Source organism: Procambarus clarkii, chromosome 48, assembly GCF_040958095.1.
Source record: "Procambarus clarkii isolate CNS0578487 chromosome 48, FALCON_Pclarkii_2.0, whole genome shotgun sequence".
In the NCBI taxonomy this organism is placed as follows: Eukaryota; Metazoa; Arthropoda; class Malacostraca; order Decapoda; family Cambaridae; genus Procambarus; species Procambarus clarkii.
Genome location: NC_091197.1, coordinates 18,060,902 through 18,072,973, shown reverse-complemented (window position 1 = coordinate 18,072,973; position 12,072 = coordinate 18,060,902). Strand labels below are relative to the sequence as shown.

Genomic DNA, 12,072 nt, shown 5'->3' with positions numbered 1-12,072 from the left:
CTGACAGGAGACCAGCACAATAGCCTGAGAGGAGACCACCACAATAGCCTGACAGGAGACCACCACAACAGCCTGACAGGTGACCACCACAACAGACTGACAGGAGACCACCACAACAGCCTGACAGGAGACCACCACCACACCAGCCTGACAGGAGACCACCACCACAACAGGCTGACAGGAGACCACCACCACAACAGGCTGACAGGAGACCACCACAACAGCCTGACAGGAGACCACCACCACAACAGGCTGACAGGAGACCACCACAACAGCCTGACAGGAGACCACCACAACAGCCTGACAAGAGACCACCACCACAACAGCCTGACAGGAGACCACCACAACAGCCTGACAGGAGACCACCACCACAACAGCCTGACAGGAGACCACCACAACAGCCTGACAGGAGACCACCACCACAACAGCCTGACAGGAGACCACCACAACAGCCTGACAGGAGACCACCACAACAGCCTGACAGGAGACCACCACCACAACAGGCTGACAGGAGACCACCACAACAGCCTGACAGGAGACCACCACAACAGCCTGACAAGAGACCACCACCACAACAGCCTGACAGGAGACCACCACAACAGCCTGACAGGAGACCACCACCACAACAGCCTGACAGGAGACCACCACAACAGCCTGACAGGAGACCACCACCACAACAGCCTGACAGGAGACCACCACAACAGCCTGACAGGAGACCACCACAACAGCCTGACAGGAGACCACCACAATAGCCTGACAGGAGACCACCACAATAGCTTCTCTCCTTGCTACTCTCCAACATAAATCCGTGATTGAAAAAAAATAAACTTTTGAAATAAATAGATACAAGTGTCCAACACATTTCTGGACAATTGGCTACCATGTGAATGTCCATAGCGAGTGCATTACCCGCTGGACAATACCTTGTGTCCGGCCAGTCAACTGTCATCTCTGTATTTACCAATTAAATAACACTTTCTCCTAATTTTAACCTCACGATACTTTCCATGGAGGAACTTGGCTTTTGTGTAGAAAGTTTTAAGTGATGTTACCCTCGCTGACCACCCTCCCCCCCCCCTCCCAGGATGCAACCCCACAACTAGCTGGGTAACTCCTGGGTATCTATTTACCGTTAGGTGAACAGGTGCATTAGGTGATAGGAAACGCACTCAACCATTTCTGTTCCGTTCGGGATTCGATCCTGGAATTCCAGATTGAGTGTCGCGAACGAAGTTGACTTCACTACCGTTTTTTTATTTGTCCGAACACATCTCTCTTCTGAGTAAATATATATTTTATGGATATACAATTTGTTGGCGGGAACGACATATTCAAGAAATTAATCAGTCAGGGTTCTTGCAATTGACAGCCTTACATGTATCAACATTGAGAAAAATCCAGTAAATCTCGATTTTATGCAACATTAATCTGTCTGCCTGTCAACCAGCAAATCCCCCCCCCCTCCCTGTTTGGTTTTCTCAGCTGTGAGTGAGGATTTTGCATCCGCCTTCTCTAAGATCGCGCACTTGACTTAGACAAGAAATTGTTCAAATATATATATATATATATATATATATATATATATATATATATATATATATATATATATATATATATATATATATATATATATACACACACACATTGGGCGGTCAGGCGAGGGGGTCACCCATGTGCCACCCAGTGTTTATAGAAATATATTTGTGAAAGAAAAACACAAATCAGCAATCATGTTTAGAGTTAGTCGAGCTCAGTGTAAGAGTACAATTATATGGGTCTTTCACTATAGTGCAGTGATATACAAAAAAATTATACCAGTGTTTTAAATGTCGCCCTGACCCCCTCCACCCCCCCCCCCCCCCTTAAGCCGAGCGGTGCCCGGTCAACCCCCCCTCCCCTCCCCGCCCACCGGCCTCACCGCACCACTGTACCTCCTGCCACCCCGCTCCTGGGCGTCTCACACCCACCTATTCACTGCCCACACAGTGCCTGTTGCAGAGATGTGTCACCCTCCATGCACCCAGATATGACACAGGTCACAGCAAGCATTCAGGTTCCTCCCAAAAGGGAGGGAGACACAAGTACCCACATGAGTGGTGAGGGCGAGGGACAGCTACCCACCCGTGCTCGTTCAACCTGTCCTCTTAAAAAGAACGTCGCTTTTGGCCGTTTGCCCGTATGGCCGAATATGGACGTAATTTGAAAATGAAAAAAAAATAATATAAATTTGGGATGTTTTTTTCAACAACAATAAGTTAAGGGTCCTCTGATAGGTTAGGTGGGCAGGAAATTATCATAAAGTTTCAAAACGGTATGAAAAACGTTAATGGAAAGAATCTTCTCCTAAGGTTGCCGAGTAAGACGAACGACTCAAACAGAAAACGGAACAGTACGTCACTTTTGTGAGTCGATTTCATTTCAAATTACGTCCAAATTTGGCCATAGCGCGCATACGGGCCAAAAGTGACGTTATTTTTAAGAGGACGGGTTGCGTCCACCCTCCCACGCCGCCGATGTTTCAGCTCGCCCGGGGGATGAAGGGGACACCCCCAACTAATCAGGAACCCCTCAGCCAGGAACACGGTTCTGGGAACAATACACCCAGAGGACCCAGAGGAACATGTCGGGTTTATGACGAATCTCCCAGCCATAGAGGCGATGGAACCCTCCGTCAACACAACGGCTGTGAGGGTTCATGGACGGTACCTGTAGAGAGAGAAGGCCCACAGATCCCCCCGGCACCCCACACATCCCAGCAAACTTCCTGTCATCAGATGACCTCCTGGGGGCCATCAGATGACCTCCTGGGGGCCATCAGATGACCTCCTGGGGGCCATCAGATGACCTCCTGGGGGCCATCAGATGACCTCCTGGGGGCCATCAGATGACCTCCTGGGGGCCATCAGATGACCTCCTGGGGGCCATCAGATGACCTCCTGGGGGCCATCAAAGCCTCCACCACCAGAACTCTTCCCCACATTCCTAAAGCAGCGCGCCCATTTGCAGCAGGGAAATATACAGACCTAAGGCAACCCGTTCTCACACTTGCTTATAGTCAATATTGGCTTATTAATAAGTCCATATGTGACATACTAATTTATTGTGAATATTTGAGTTTACCTTGAAATGCTGAATAGAAAACACCGACCTAACCAAACCTTCTTAGTATGTTAAGATAAACATCATATGGCTTCTTAATTACAATTAGTACTTAACCTATTTCTATGCTGATATTACAGTTTTATAAAAATAACAAAACAAAACCAAAATATTTAAATTGTAAATTAACTAAGGATATTGTCAAATATTGTATAAAAACTCTATTGTTTAATAAAACTGAAAAAGAAATTCCCAATATTAAAACTGGTCTTTAGCAAATCTATAGAAAGAGTTTGTACCTTAAAATCAAAATATAACTTGGCATATACCAAATATGTACTTATTAATCAGCCAAATAGTGACTATAATCAATAAGTCATATATATATACTGTCTTGTGCGAGAGCGGGTTGCCTAAGGAAAGTGAGTGAACGGTCTGCAAATCTTAATGCTGCGGCCATCATCAAATCATGGCATAACTTGTTCCTGTTTGGCAATATTTGCTTAGGCGTACCAGCAAGATGAGGCAAGTCATTAGCCTCATCAGTCACTAGGGCAATAAATAATTTCCCCAGAGCTGACAACTTATCCCCCATACCTCCTCAACACAAAAGCAACCATGGCAGACCCAAGAGTTCCAATGACAATTTCAAGGTTGGAACACAAGTGACCCAAAAATTTTAAGAGGGCAACACAGTTGGGGCAATTAGGTTACTTACCAGTGAAGACACAATCGCCCCTAGAAATACTGCAACTGCCGACTCACTGAGAGAGAAGCACCCTCCCAGAGTACCATGGGAACCCACTGCTTGGGACACAAATGCCCAGACATGGGACCTCCATTCCTCCAAGCGTCAGAGGTATACAAAGCCATCATGTCATTTCCGCCAGGCTCAGCAGGGGGATACACTGGAGTAAGACCTCAACACCTCAAGGAGATGACAAACCCAGTTCTCGGCGAAGTTGCCGAGACACTATTGTCAGAGGTCACGAAGTTTGTCAATGACTGCCTCTCTGGGCTGATCCCAGATACAATTAAACCCTTCTTCTTCGGAGCATCACTTTGTGCCCTTAAGAAGAAGGATGGTGGAGTCAGACCCATTGCCGTGGGTAACACACTTCGGCGCCTTGTTGCTAGGGCAGCTGTCAGAAAAATTAGCATAGACGCTGCAACGATGCTTCGACCCCATCAACTAGGTTGTGATGTCCCCGATGGCTGTGAAGCAGCAGCTCATGCAGCACGAGCCTATATTAAGCACCTCCCAGAAAATATGGCATTAATTAGACTTTAAAAATGCCTTCAACCATGTAAAAAGGGATGTGGTATTGGAAGCCGTTCGAACAAGCCTTCCTTGTCTACTCCTCTTCTTTCCAGCAGGGTACAATAGGGAATCGACACTGTTGTTTGGGGAACATGAAGTTGTTTCCGCAGATGATGTCCAGCAGGAAGACCCACTTGCCCCTTTCCTTTTTTTGCATGACAGCTATAGAGGTCACAAGCAGGTTGTCCAGCGAATTCAACATCTGGTTCCTGGACGATGGCACCCTGGGAGGGACACAAGAATCCCTGCTAGGAGATCTACAGCTAGTGAAATCTAAGAGAGAGGAGTTAGGCCTTACACTAAACCCATCAAAGTGTGAAATCATCTCATCCAGCCAACCAATCATAGATGCAGTACGAATATTATTGCCAGGAGCCCCAGTGATCGCTCCCACCGACAGTGTGCTGCTAGGGGCACCTCTGGGCTCGAACGCCATTCAGGTAGTTCTCGAAGAAAAGCTGAACAACCTGAGGAGGATGGAGGGAAGAATAAGGACTTTGGATGCTCACGATGCTTTGTACCTTCTCGCAAGGTGCCTGTCTTTGCCCAGGCTTACCTATTTTCTCAGGTGTGCTCCCTCCTTCGACAGCCCAAAATTAACGGAAAATGACTCACTCCTAAAGTCAATAATTATGAAAGTGTTAAACCTCTCCCTGCAAGATGACCAGGGGACTCAAGCAACGCTCCCAGTTAGACTCGGGGGGATAGGTATTCCAAAGGCGATACAGTTGGCATTGTCGGCATTCTTATCCTCAACCAGTGCTACAGGTGATTTAGTAAATAAAATACTACCAGAATACCTAAGGAACTTCACTGAGATTCATGATCCCAAATTTGCGGAAGGAGCTGGTCAGTGGGACACTCTTGCCACCTCACATCCTCGACCAACTTTTCCAAACGACGGCAAACAGACCAAGTGGAATAACCCCATAGTGGAGAACATTGCAACAGTATTGCTGGAGGCAACTTCTCAGAAGGACAGAGCGTGTCTCCTAGCTGTGCAAGCCCCCCATGCTGGGGACTTCCTGTTGCCAGTCCCTAATTTCGCCTTGGGCACCCGCCTGGACCATCGGGCCCTAAGTATTGGTGTTGCTCTGCGCCTTGCCGCCCCAATGTCGTATTGATCTGCCATGCACGGGCAGACCAATACGACAGCCATGGTCTCATCTGTCGTAAGACACAGGGAAAGATTGCCAGACATGAAACAGTCAATGGCATCATCAAAAGAAGTTTGGCTACAGCTGGGTGTCCAGCACAAAGTTGTTGTCCTCATTTGTGCAGACCTGACAATAGCCAGAAAACGCCCAGATGGAGTCACCCTGCAGCCATGGAGGGAAGGTAAACACGTTGTATGGGATTAAACGTGTGCGTCTAGATTGGCTGATACCTATCTACCTTACAGCGCAGCTGAGGGAGGCGGGGCAGCCACCTTCAGGGAGACCCAGAAAACCGACAAGTACAAAGACAAAGAACGTTGTTACAGGTTCGTGCCGATAGGCTCTGACACTCTGGGCGCCTGGGGTAAATGTGCACTTAAGTTCTTACAGAAGGTGGGCGAGGAACTCATTGGGAAAACTAAAGACTCACGAGCGGCCAGTTTCCTGTTCCAGCGCCTCAGTGTCGCAGTTCAGAGGGGAAACCCGTACTGTATCCTGGGTATGCACCCAACCTCCGAGGAGCTGGACGAGGCCTTCGAACACTGATTGTTATATTGTCATATATATATATGTGTGTTCTCTGTAAACTGTAGCATTGCAATAAAGTAAAATAAAACAAAATAAAAACAATGAAAATAAAACAAATAATAGAGGTGGTAGGAGAACAAAAGATTAAAGCGTTCAGTGAGAATCGACAAGGTCCTCTCTGAATACTCTTTATTTTCTTCGTAGAGGATGTGGGTTCCTACAATTGCACCAGAGGTGGTACCCCTATTATATTATATATGTGTGTATATATATATATATATATATATATATAGGTATATGGGTATATATATGGGTAATTATATATATATATATATATATATATATATATATATATATATATATATATATATATATATATATATATATATATATATATGTCGTACCTAGTAGCCAGAACTCACTTCTCAGCCTACTATGCAAGGCCCGATTTGCCTAATAAGCCAAGTTTTCATGAATTAATGTTTTTTCGTCTACCTAACCTACCTAACCTAACCTAACCTAGCTTTTTTCGGCTACCTAACCTAACATTACCTATAAAGATAGGTTAGGTTAGGTTAGGTAGGGTTGGTTAGGTTCGATCGTATATCTACGTTAATTTTAAATCCAATAAAAAAAATTTACCTCATACATAATGAAATGGGTAGCTTTATCATTTCATAAGAAAATAATTTGAGAAAATATATTAATTCAGGAAAACTTGGCTTATTAGGCAAATCGGGCCTTGCATAGTAGGCTGAGAAGTGAGTTCTGGCTACTAGGTACGACATATATATATATATATATATATATATATATATATATATAGGTATATGGGTATATATATGGGTAATATATATATATATATATATGGGCAATGGGTATATATATATATATATATATATATATATATATATATATATATATATATATATATATATATATATATATATATATATATATATATATATATATATATATATATTTATTAGTAAATTTTGGTAGCAGTCTTTCCTGTAGACATATATTATTAAATATGACCGAAAAAGTAAGATTAATAATTCTAACACGAATTTTCTCAATCATTCGTACATTTCTTTTCACTGTTGGTGGTAATTCAAAAATCAATTCTCCAAAATTCATTTTTATTTCTAGTCTGATGCGACACTTGAGCGCGTTTCGTAAAACTTATTACATTTTCAAAGACTTTAGTTTACACATACACAACTGAATAGAACTTACACATCTCCGATTTGTTTATATCTACATTTGAGTGAGGTGGATGGGGTGAGGTGGTATTAATAGGGTATTAAATTCATCAACACAAGACAGAACACGAAACAATGGGTATTGAATGGAAGTGATTGTAGAAAGCCTATTGGTCCATATTTCTTGATGCTTCTATATTGGAGCGGAGTCTTGAGGTGGGTAGAATATAGTTGTGCATTATTTGGCTGTTGATTGCTGGTGTTGACTTCTTAATGTGTAGTGCCTCGCAAACGTCAAGCCGTCTGCTATCGCTGTATCTATCGATGATTTCTGTGTTGTTTACTAGGATTTCTCTGGCGATGGTTTGGTTGTGGGAAGAGATTATATGTTCCTTAATGGAGCCCTGTTGCTTATGCATCGTTAAACGCCTAGAAAGAGATGTTGTTGTCTTGCCTATATACTGTTTTTTTTTTGGAGCTTACAGTCCCCAAGAGGGCATTTGAAGGCATAGACGACGTTGGTCTCTTTTAAAGCGTTTTGCTTTGTGTCTGGAGAGTTTCTCATGAGTAGGCTGGCCGTTTTTCTGGTTTTATAGTAAATCGTCAGTTGTATCCTCTGATTTTTGTCTGTAGGGATAACGTTTCTATTAAGAATATCTTTCAGGACCCTTTCCTCCGTTTTATGAGCTGTGGAAAAGAAGTTCCTGTAAAATAGTCTAATAGGGGGTATAGGTGTTGTGTTAGTTGTCTCTTCAGAGATCTCTTCAGAACTAACACAACACCTATACCCCCTATTAGACTATTTTACAGGAACTTCTTTTCCACAGCTCATAAAACGGAGGAAAGGGTCCTGAAAGATATTGTTAATAGAAATGTTATCCCTACAGACAAAAATCAGAGGATACAACTGACGATTTACTATAAAACCAGAAAAACGGCCAGCCTACTGTTACGACCCTCTCGGGACGCAACGGGGTTCTCACTCTGATGTTGTTAGAGTCAGATATATATATCCGTTCCCAAGCCAGTAGTGGCTATCAAGGGATGAGATCCGTGACGCAAGTAACTTAAAGGGAGTAGGGAAAGAAAGCTAAGAACTTAATATTATAATTTTCACCATCACCGATTAAATATATAAAATAAAAGAGTGCACAAGGGGGAGGGATATTAACACGTGACAAGGGGATTCTTCACAATGTAGTCTTCTGCTGAAGACTCTGGATCCATAAGCTAGGCGCTGAGTCCTTGGTGCTTTCTTCGTGGCCACACAACGAATTCTTCAAAGAAGCTGAGCCTACCCTGGCCACAGGTCAGCCAAAACACATGTCCACTGGGGGCACCGCCGTGGAGGCCGTCAACCAAACGTCCAGCTGGTCTGCTGGCAGGTTCTGAGCCAACAAGGCTGGTACGGCCCCTCCACGAACGATAAAAGGGGAACGCCCTAGACAGGAGCCTCGTGTGACACCACAAATCACTCTCCTGTCTTCAGTACCCCAGTGGATGATTGTCTCCAACAGTCGGTCCCGGGTGAAATCCTTTTACTGCCACTCCACTGGCAGGCTAACACACCACAGTGTTCTTCCGGGGGGACGACTTCACGACAGCTGCAGCAAGGTTCAAGGTATGGAGACTGGCTGCCTCGGGTAGACTGACTCCACTTCCATCACAGCAGTCCCAGGTCGGCTCTGTAAGCAGACACGTCATCAATAACTGGGACACTAAAACACCTCACTTACGGGCTCGGGCACAAACATCTGACGTATCCAGTCCATAGATGGCGCTGTCGTCGGAGCACCACCTCACCAGAGGTCAGTGGCGGCGGTGTAGAGTGCTGAACGGGACTGGAAACTGGCCCTCGTAGCTGATACACGGCATCCTCACCAGGTGTCGTCGTCGTTTGGCGGGGGTTTTCGGGAGCTGACCCACAGATGGCGTGGTCGTTACTACTCCGTGCTCGGACGCTGGATCCGGGTTCGTAACACCTACTCATGAGAAACTCTCCAGACACAAAGCAAAACGCTTTAAAAGAGACCAACGTCGTCTATGCCTTCAAATGCCCTCTTGGGGACTGTAAGCTCCAAAAAAAACAGTATATAGGCAAGACAACAACATCTCTTTCTAGGCGTTTAACGATGCATAAGCAACAGGGCTCCATTAAGGAACATATAATCTCTTCCCACAACCAAACCATCGCCAGAGAAATCCTAGTAAACAACACAGAAATCATCGATAGATACAGCGATAGCAGACGGCTTGACGTTTGCGAGGCACTACACATTAAGAAGTCAACACCAGCAATCAACTACCAATTAATGCACAACTATATTCTACCCACCTCAAGACTCCGCTCCAATATAGAAGCATCAAGAAATATGGACCAATAGGCTTTCTACAATCACTTCCATTCAATACCCATTGTTTCGTGTTCTGTCTTGTGTTGATGAATTTAATACCCTATTAATACCACCTCACCCCATCCACCTCACTCAAATGTAGATATAAACAAATCGGAGATGTGTAAGTTCTATTCAGTTGTGTATGTGTAACTAAAGTCTTTGAAAATGTAATAAGTTTTACGAAACGCGCTCAAGTGTCGCGTCAGACTAGAAATAAAAATGAATTTTGGAGAATTGATATTTGAATTACCACCAACAGTGAAAAGAAATGTACGAAAGATTGAGAAAATTCGTGATAGAATTATTAATCTTACTTTTTCGGTCATATTTAAATATATATATATATATATATATATATATATATATATATATATATATATATATATATATATATATATATATATATATGTCGTACCTAGTAGCCAGAACTCACTTCTATGCCTACTATGCAAGGCCCGATTTGCCTAATAAGCCAAGTTTTCATGAATTAAATGTTTTTCGTCTACCTAACCTACCTAACCTAACCTAACTTAACTTTTTCGGCTACCTAACCTAACCTAACCTATAGAGATAGGTTATGTTAGGTTAGGTAGGGTTGGTTAGGTTCGGTCATATATCTACGTTAATTTTAACTCCAATAAAAAAAATTGACCTCATTCGTAATGAAATGGGTAGCTTTATCATTTCATAAGAAAAAAATTAGAGAAAATATATTATTTCAGGAAAACTTGGCTTATTAGGCAAATCGGGCCTTGCATAGTAAGCCAAGAAGTGCGTTCTGGCTACTAGGTACGACATATATATATATATATATATTTATATATTTATATAACAAGAAAATGTTCAATTATAAGTGACTTAGATAAGAAAGTCTTCAAACATAAGTGACTTAAGAAGGTGTTCAAATGTAAATGACATAAACAAGAAGGCGTTGAAATATAAAAGGACAGTCTAGAAAGGATTCCTTTCGGATATATTACTTTTGTGGCGATGAAGCAGCTTACTAACTTCACGATTTTTTTAACGAAGTTCAAGAGAGATTCAAAAAGTTTAAGAAATTCAGGAGTCAGGAGGAATTTGACCTTAGTTCTAAGGACTTAAACAGACTTATTTTTTTTCGAACAAGCGAACCGGGTGAACGCCTCCAAGATGAAGGAGGAGAACCTGTTGAAAAGGAGCTAGTCTTGTGGGGAAGAGGCCCCGAAGAGGCACACGGCCCTCTGAAGTCTACCGAGGCGGAGTGCTGTTAGGCTTTCTCAAGCCCACAAGGCAGGTGTTAGGCTTTCTCAAGCCCACAAGGCAGGTGTTAGGCTTTCTCAAGCCCACAAGGCAGGTGTTAGGCTTTCTCAAGCCCACAAGGCAGGTGTTAGGCTTTCTCAAGCCCACAGGGCAGGTGTTAGGCTCTCTCAGGCCCACAGGGCAGGTGTTAGGCTCTCTCAGGCCCACAGGGCAGGTGTTAGGCTCTCTCAGGCCCACAGGGCAGGTGTTAGGCTCTCTCAGGCCCACAGGGCAGGTGTTAGGCTCTCTCAGGCCCACAGGGCAGGTGTTAGGCTCTCTCAGGCCCACAGGGCAGGTGTTAGGCTCTCTCAGGCCCACAGGGCAGGTGTTAGGCTCTCTCAGGCCCACAGGGCAGGTGTTAGGCTCTCTCAGGCCCACAGGGCAGGTGTTAGGCTCTCTCAGGCCCACAGGGCAGGTGTTAGGCTCTCTCAGGCCCACAGGGCAGGTGTTAGGCTCTCTCAGGCCCACAGGGCAGGTGTTAGGCTCTCTCAGGCCCACAAGGCAGGTGTTAGGCTCTCTCAGGCCCACAAGGCAGGTGTTAGGCTCTCTCAGGCCCACAAGGCAGGTGTTAGGCTCTCTCAGGCCCACAAGGCAGGTGTTAGGCTCTCTCAGGCCCACAAGGCAGGTGTTAGGCTCTCTCAGGCCCACAAGGCAGGTGTTAGGCTCTCTCAGGCCCACAAGGCAGGTGTTAGGCTCTCTCAGGCCCACAAGGCAGGTGTTAGGCTCTCTCAGGCCCACAAGGCAGGTGTTAGGCTCTCTCAGGCCCACAAGGCAGGTGTTAGGCTCTCTCAGGCCCACAAGGCAGGTGTTAGGCTCTCTCAGGCCCACAAGGCAGGTGTTAGGCTCTCTCAGGCCCACAAGGCAGGTGTTAGGCTCTCTCAGGCCCACAAGGCAGGTGTTAGGCTCTCTCAGGCCCACAAGGCAGGTGTTAGGCTCTCTCAGGCCCACAAGGCAGGTGTTAGGCTCTCTCAGGCCCACAAGGCAGGTGTTAGGCTCTCTCAGGCCCACAAGGCAGGTGTTAGGCTCTCTCAGGCCCACAAGGCAGGTGTTAGGCTCTCTCAGGCCCACAAGGCAGGTGTTAGGCTCTC

General features: G+C 44.9%; 1 protein-coding gene across 3 annotated transcripts in view; it reads left to right on the top strand.

The window, feature by feature from the left end:
- LOC123752455 (uncharacterized) overlaps window positions 1-12,072 on the top strand; it is a 524,100-nt gene that overhangs the window by 47,323 nt on the left and 464,705 nt on the right. The gene's annotated exons all lie outside the window — the stretch shown is intronic.